Here is a 6,965-nt window from a genome sequence, read left to right on the forward strand (position 1 = left end):
TTTCGCAGCTTAGAAATAATGAAGACAACCATGACAATATCTAAGTTAAATTAAATGTGGATGAGTGTGTCTACTAAGATATTGTCATCACAAAAGCAGAAAGCAAAGACTGTGCTGGTATTCATTACAAAATGAATTTTTCCTAAAGTAACGTGTTTGCTGACCTTTTTGCAAGCGTGAATTTAGTGTGGTGACTGTAGTGGCACTCACAAAACAGCTCAATTTCCTTAGAGTAATGTTGTTTCTCTTACGCAATTATGTGTAATGTCTGCATGTTTATACTGAAATCTGCTGGAGCTCATTTTGTTGGAAAGTGTGAAATAATTTCTCAGTACCCACATACAGATTCATAACCCCATAGATATAGTTCTGAAAATTCATGATTCTAAATTTTTAATAACTGTGAACATACTTGAGAGATTTATTAGAGAAAGTGTAGGGCGTGTACGGTGTGTAATTGAATGAATAGTTGACCTCGTAACTATTATGTCACATGCACCCCACATTTTTCATTGTAAATCTTAGAGGTATTTTCATAGCTGTTAAAAATTGTCATAAATTTTCCCAACTATTTGTGTAGGGCAGGATACATTATTTTATAGTGTTAGTTAGATTTTAAAACATTATAAAATTTTAATATGTTTATTTAAATATAATTATTTGTTTTCATGTTTCTGTAATTGCTAAAGTATTTCACGTAGCAAGAAAACATAGTTTATCTGAGGCAGAATTGAAGTGTAAATCTGATGTGGTATATGTGACAACTTCTTCCCCAAAGTAAAAGAATTATTGCTTCCAAATAATAATGTATTATTTAATTGGATAGATAAAAAGTTTACTCACAAAGCAGCGGCAGCACACACACACACACACACACACACACACACACACACACACACACATTCACACATTTTAACAATTTGCAGTTTCGCAGGCATTTAATTTCTGTGAAACAATATGAAGTACCTTAGTATGCAGTGAGGCATGTTAATTGGTGCAACACTAGGTTATATGACAGTTATTCTTCTAATTAAAAATCCTAGCTTCATAGTATAGAACAAGCATATTTTTTGCCATCATCATTATCTTAGAACAGTTTCTTCCATCATTAAATCACTTGAAGTGTATGGGATAAATAGTTTCGGTGCTGAGTTAGTCACCTGAGCCATGCCCAGGTACATTTGAATGTGAAAGCCGAAGTGCTAAATGATGTGAATTTGATTGTCATTTGTGCATGTTGTATTCAAAAGGTAAAATATATTTGAGTAACATAACAATTTAATTAAAATTGTTTCAGCTTTCTGTGAAGTGCTATTGACAGTGGAACTTAATAGCCATAACTGCAAAGGAAGAGGAGCAATAATATGGGTGAGCGCCATTGCTACAGTGCAGAATCCATATGCCCATTTTGAAGCTCATCAGCATCGTTCTTCCACCGCTAGTGTCAAGACATGTCTGTGAAGTACTTTTTTATATAAAATGTTCAAAATGATAAAAAGGGAGGGCTTGTGAGGGAGTCCAGTGCACAGTTGTCCCCAGTGTCTGTGATGTTGGAAATAATGCAACTGCCTCCACATAAACGTGCTCCAGTATATATCTATGTCTAGCATGCTGGGATTTTTTTTATTACAGTGCAAGGACTACACTATTTTATAGACAGTCCAAATGTAAGAAAAAGCACGCCAGATAGTTTTCCGGCCTGGCAGTATGCGGCTTTATATTGCCTGGTTTCATAAATTTTTAGTTTCTATTTTTGACGTGTATGCTTACATGCTGGAGGCTGTACCGGAATGTGTATGCGTGGAAACTGTTTTGAAATACTCAAGAAGTGTGGACTAAAACTATTTTTTCAATAGTGTTTAGCAGTTTGAAGTGTATCTGTTGACTGGAAAATGTTTTTGTGAGAGAGAGACTGCTGCAGATAAACAAGGGTAACAGTGTTGTTACTCCCGGTTTTGCTAATCAGATTGTGAAACAGTTTTGGTATAACACTCGTTACTCATATTTGTTAGCATTTTATATTGGAGTATTTTGTGGATTACGGCAATAAGTAAGGGGACATGGCGAGTGAATGACAGGTTAATTTGATATATTGATTATTTTCATTTTGTTGTGTACAAACACTACCTTTAATATAAAATTTATGAAAAAATCTTGTCTCCTTTTTTAAAGATTTGTTAATAAATTGGCGTTCTCTGTTGGTAGGCAATTGAAATTGTAAATGCATGGTCCTGAATAACACTGTAAAATATATGTTGTGTTAATTGAACAACGTTTCAAAGGCATTCTATTCCTTTTATTTATTATTTCTTGTGTTATGTATTACTGATACAGAATGGTGCACAAAATATGTATAGTAAGATGTGAATCTGGCGTGTGCTGTAGATTGTTGTTTTCCTTCTCTGAAGCTTTCGATGTAAGGCACTTCGACAGTTACTCCTTTGTGTATGAAAAAAGTAGATATATTTTAATTGTACTCATTTTTTATTTAAAAATTAATTTTAATTTTGGCTGTACCAATACATATAAAGTGGAATATACCATAATATGACTTGTTACAGAATGGCTGATTGAAGTCAGTTTCCTTCCATTAAAAGTAGGTGGGATATGAGTGAATACTCCATGTGTCATCCTCCAATGTATCATATTATGATTAAGTTATTCACCATTACTTTATTTATTTATTTCTATATGAGCTGTGATTTTCTGCAGACTGTTGGCTGATATGTTAAGGAAAATGATTCATAACATCTTATATTTCAGTAAGTGAACATAAAATAAAAACACTCAGTGCAGTGGGAGTCATAATAGTTAATTAGTTATTAGTTATAAATATGGAACATAAAATCTGTGGACATACAATTATCAAAATTAGTTTCTAACAACACCAATATTTCACCAAAATCGGAAGAATAAATACATTAGTTTGTTAGAACTACTGTTTCACAAAAGCAATGCACAGTACGTCATCTTTTCACAGAACCACCAGTTCACTCTAAGAATTTTGTTTCCTAGTAGTTCCTGGACTAAGTTATTTGTGCATTGTTAATAGGACGTCACATGTATCTGTAACAGAGGTCCACATAAGAAATTTTGCACCAGCATCACTATTATTGAATTTCTGAAGCTGTAGTGAACTAGATATTCTAAAACATTGTGCATTACATGTGTTGCAACTTTTCTGTATTTTGCTGTGGGCAATGGGCTAACAGAAAACCATAGCTAGTTTTCAGACAGATGCCTTCATAATTGTGAAAACTATTTGACTCATACTGCATTTTTACAATGTATTACTTTTTGATGTGTATAATATATTTTCAGCTAACTGTGAATGTGAATATAATTGCCTTTCTGGAACCCTGAAATTTTACAAATATCAGATGTCAAAAAACTACCTACATCTGGCACTTTGAAATTATTTTTTGCAGAATGTTTTTCTTATATCATCAGCGAAAAAAATTGCATAAATTTTTCAGGCGCAGCTGTCATGTAGTAAGAAATTTTTTTTGTAGTTTACTGATTTGTAACTATGCCAAAAGATTACTTTCTGATGGAATGAAATGTCATAATCCAATTTCAAACTCCAGCTTGTCTGTAGATACTTCAATAAAACTGGAAGTCTACATTCCAAAGGCGACGTATCACAGTTTTCAGGGGTATTATGGAACGTATTAAACAGTGTCACAGCAGCTTGCCACTAGGTTTTTCAATATTGTCAGACTATATACTGGAGACTTCATTCACATAAAATTCGGAAAAATCCAAATAAGTAGTGATACCACTGCAGCTCTCATCTTGATTAGCTGGACAACTAATTTTTTTAAGTGACATGCTTTTGTAGACTAGCCTAAAAAAAATGACAGGAGAAGCTTTTCTGTCAGGGTTATTGTGCAGTGTGACTTTCTTGTGTTCATAATTTTAATTGTGATTCTCTGATACACCACATATCTGATGAAATCTTTTACATCACATTATGATCTGTTAACTCATGCTGTGGAGTTGATTGCTCTTGTACTTCATTTTTCAGTGTTTTGATAGTTTGTATCTTCCAGTTATGTTCACAATAATTCATAGAAATTAAGGAGTAATATTTCCACCTTTTATAGTCAGTCAAATATGTGCTACTTTTTTCTCGTTCTGTTGCTCAATTTCTTTACCTGAAACCTGTAGTTAGTGTTTGTCTATCTTCCTTCAAGGGAGATTCTGTCACATTGGATTTCAAAAGTAAGCTGCATCAGTAACTTTGCTCACACTAAAGAATCACTATGGAAATTTTTCTAGTAGTACGTTGCTACTGACAGACAATAATACTAATAAAAAACTTACTCCATGCAGGAAGTAATTTCCAGTTTTTGATGGCCTTTTCTTTAATTATAAATACTGTTTCTTCAGTCATACAGCGACAAAAGCATGTGTTCAGGTTCTTGATGTGTCGTGACATATAGCAACCAAGTTCTGCATTTCCTCCCCATTTTAAACTTTCTCTTAAACAATGCAGCTGTGTGTAAGCTTAATTAACGAGAAAGTTTGAACTGATCAATAATCATTCATGCCTCAATTTAATAGCTAATTTGTGTCATTTGATATTTGTTGACAATTTCATGACCAATTCTGGTAGAATTTGAGACACATCCTTTGTTTTACCTTCCTTTACTAAGTACTTTGTGTTTCTCCAGCTGTTTTGCAGAATGGCTGTAAAGTAAAAGTGAAAGTCTGAAACTGTATAAAGAAAAATCTGTTCTGTCCTCCTGTAGTCATTCACTCACAAAATGGTTTAGGAAGCTGAATGTTGTGTTTGTGTATTAACATTCTTGCATAAAAACTTGGAGTCAAAACTTTTGCATGAGAGAGTGTTACTCTTTTGCAAAAAAAGGTGTACGTCATTCAGTTGGTGATCTTTGCCATAATTTTGCTGATTGCTTCCACTTTTGTGCCAATTGCAGTGTGTGCCCTTCACACTGATGGAGATTTTTACTGGATCTTGCTTTCATTTACAGCGAATGTTGAATCAAACACTTCGAAAATGTTGACACATTGTTTTGTGTACAGACAATAGAGCTCCATATTTTTGAAGTATTTCAATTGGTATGTGGTACGCTTATATACAAGAACTGTGTAGTGACGTTCATGCTTACCTGCATTGTGTTAATGGAGGTATGTGTATAGAAAAAAAAATTAGGACTTTTCTCCTCTCTCTGTGTCTGCGTGTGTTCACATATGAAGTTGGCTTTGGGCATTTAGTACTCCTTTGTTTTAGAAGGAGTATTACGAAGTACCTCATGAAGGCGGTTTGCTCAGCATTGTTTTTGTACTATTCAAACATGGCTAATTCTGTGACAGTGAAATGTTTCTTTTCAGGTTTTTCATTGTATATCAAATAATTAGGAAGCCTGTATATTTTCTTTTTCACTTTACACTGTAAAACGTTTATATTCAACAGAATCTGTAAAAAAAAAAAAACAAAAAAAAAAAAAAAAAAAAAAAGAAAACCATTCCATTGAGTAAAGTGTTGAATGTCTGCAGAATGGTGTTATTTTGTTAGTTTTCAGTGTTTACCCGTGGTGGCATATTTGGAAATTGCTGTTGCTCAACACAAGATTCTCAGTTCATATAAGATGAAACATAAGAGATTGTGGCTACAGTTTCTTATCTGTGTATTTGCTGTTGTATTTTGGAGATATATGAGAGTTGTAAAATAAAAAGTTGCAGTCAATATTTTTTTTCCTGTTGCTATAGAGTTAAATAATTCTTAGTAATAATGCGCTCTCTCTCTCTCTCTCTCTCTCTCTCTCTCTCTCTCTCTCTCTCTCTCTCTCTCCTGTGTGTGTGTGTGTGTGTGTGTCACAGTGCCTCCTTCATATTATTACAACTGGAATATGAAAAATATTTAATAAAATCATGCGGCTACTATTTCTGTAGTGATAAGTATATAATTTTGATTGATGCATTTGCGTCTGTTCAGGCTGTACTTACACTTTGGGAAGTTACGAACGGTTACAGTATTGATAGTATGAATGAATGTAGTAGTACTGAAGCTACATAGCACAATCTTCGCATACAACAATTTTTTAAAGTGATACTGCAATCAGGTTAAGTTTTCAAGTTGTGCCTTGAGAACTGTTATGAAACTAAAAGTGCACACTATGATACAGGCTATTTTACTGCTGTTACTGGCATTACTCCTGTTTCACTTTCTGTATACAGATGAAAAGTGCTAGTGCAGGAGAATTTGTACTTACAAACTTAAAGTATGTGGAAACTGTAATTTAAAATATTGCCTGGAGCTTGAATGAAATAAGTAAATAGTCATCAGAATGACTTCTCTGAATGTGTGTGCCTTTGGGAGATTTTTTAGAATGAAAACTGGCAACAGCAGCATTGTTTTTATTTGTTAGAAGTTCCTATATAATGTGCCTTCGATATTCCTCAAAAATTTAAGAAAAAAAGCAGATCTTCCCTCTTTGAAAATCTTTTCTTTTGTGTAGAGGAATATATTTTTTGGGAAATATCAGCACTCCCTCAGCTTTAAGGTAGACTAAAAAAAATGCTGACCACAGCTCATACCAGATATGCTAATGAAAGTACCATTTATTCCACTACGTATATTATTTGTCAGTATTATTTGTATGACATTTCCTTGTGACAGTGGGGTAGTTAGATTGTAATTAATTGCAAAACATGAATGCTTGAGTAATTGAATACTGCCAGTATGATTAGATTCAAGACTACTTGTGTAAGTACAGATTTATTGAACAGTTCTGTGATTCCAAATCAATTGTACGAAAATATTATGTAAAATATCCATTTTCAGCGAAACTATGGCCCCATGATGACAGTACTTCTGGTGCACTGACATGACTTTTGATTATATACTTTATCTTATCTGCACACAAATGTTACTTGTATAAAAAAAACTTTCACATGCAGCTTAACCTTATTTTCTGAGACCAAAGTCTCTTGGTTCT

General features: G+C 33.5%; 1 protein-coding gene across 3 annotated transcripts in view; it reads left to right on the forward strand.

The window, feature by feature from the left end:
* The window catches only part of LOC124605130 (protein phosphatase PP2A 55 kDa regulatory subunit), an 82,158-nt gene extending 76,445 nt beyond the window's left edge, over window positions 1-5,713 (forward strand). For all 3 annotated transcript variants that reach the window (XM_047136611.1, XM_047136612.1, XM_047136613.1), the window contains exon 11: window positions 1,298-5,713. The gene's annotated coding sequence lies outside the window, so the exon portion shown is untranslated. The remainder of the gene's footprint in view (window positions 1-1,297) is intronic.
* The last annotated feature ends 1,252 nt before the right edge of the window (window positions 5,714-6,965 follow it).

This window comes from Schistocerca americana, chromosome 3 (genome assembly GCF_021461395.2).
Source record: "Schistocerca americana isolate TAMUIC-IGC-003095 chromosome 3, iqSchAmer2.1, whole genome shotgun sequence".
Taxonomy (NCBI): Eukaryota; Metazoa; Arthropoda; class Insecta; order Orthoptera; family Acrididae; genus Schistocerca; species Schistocerca americana.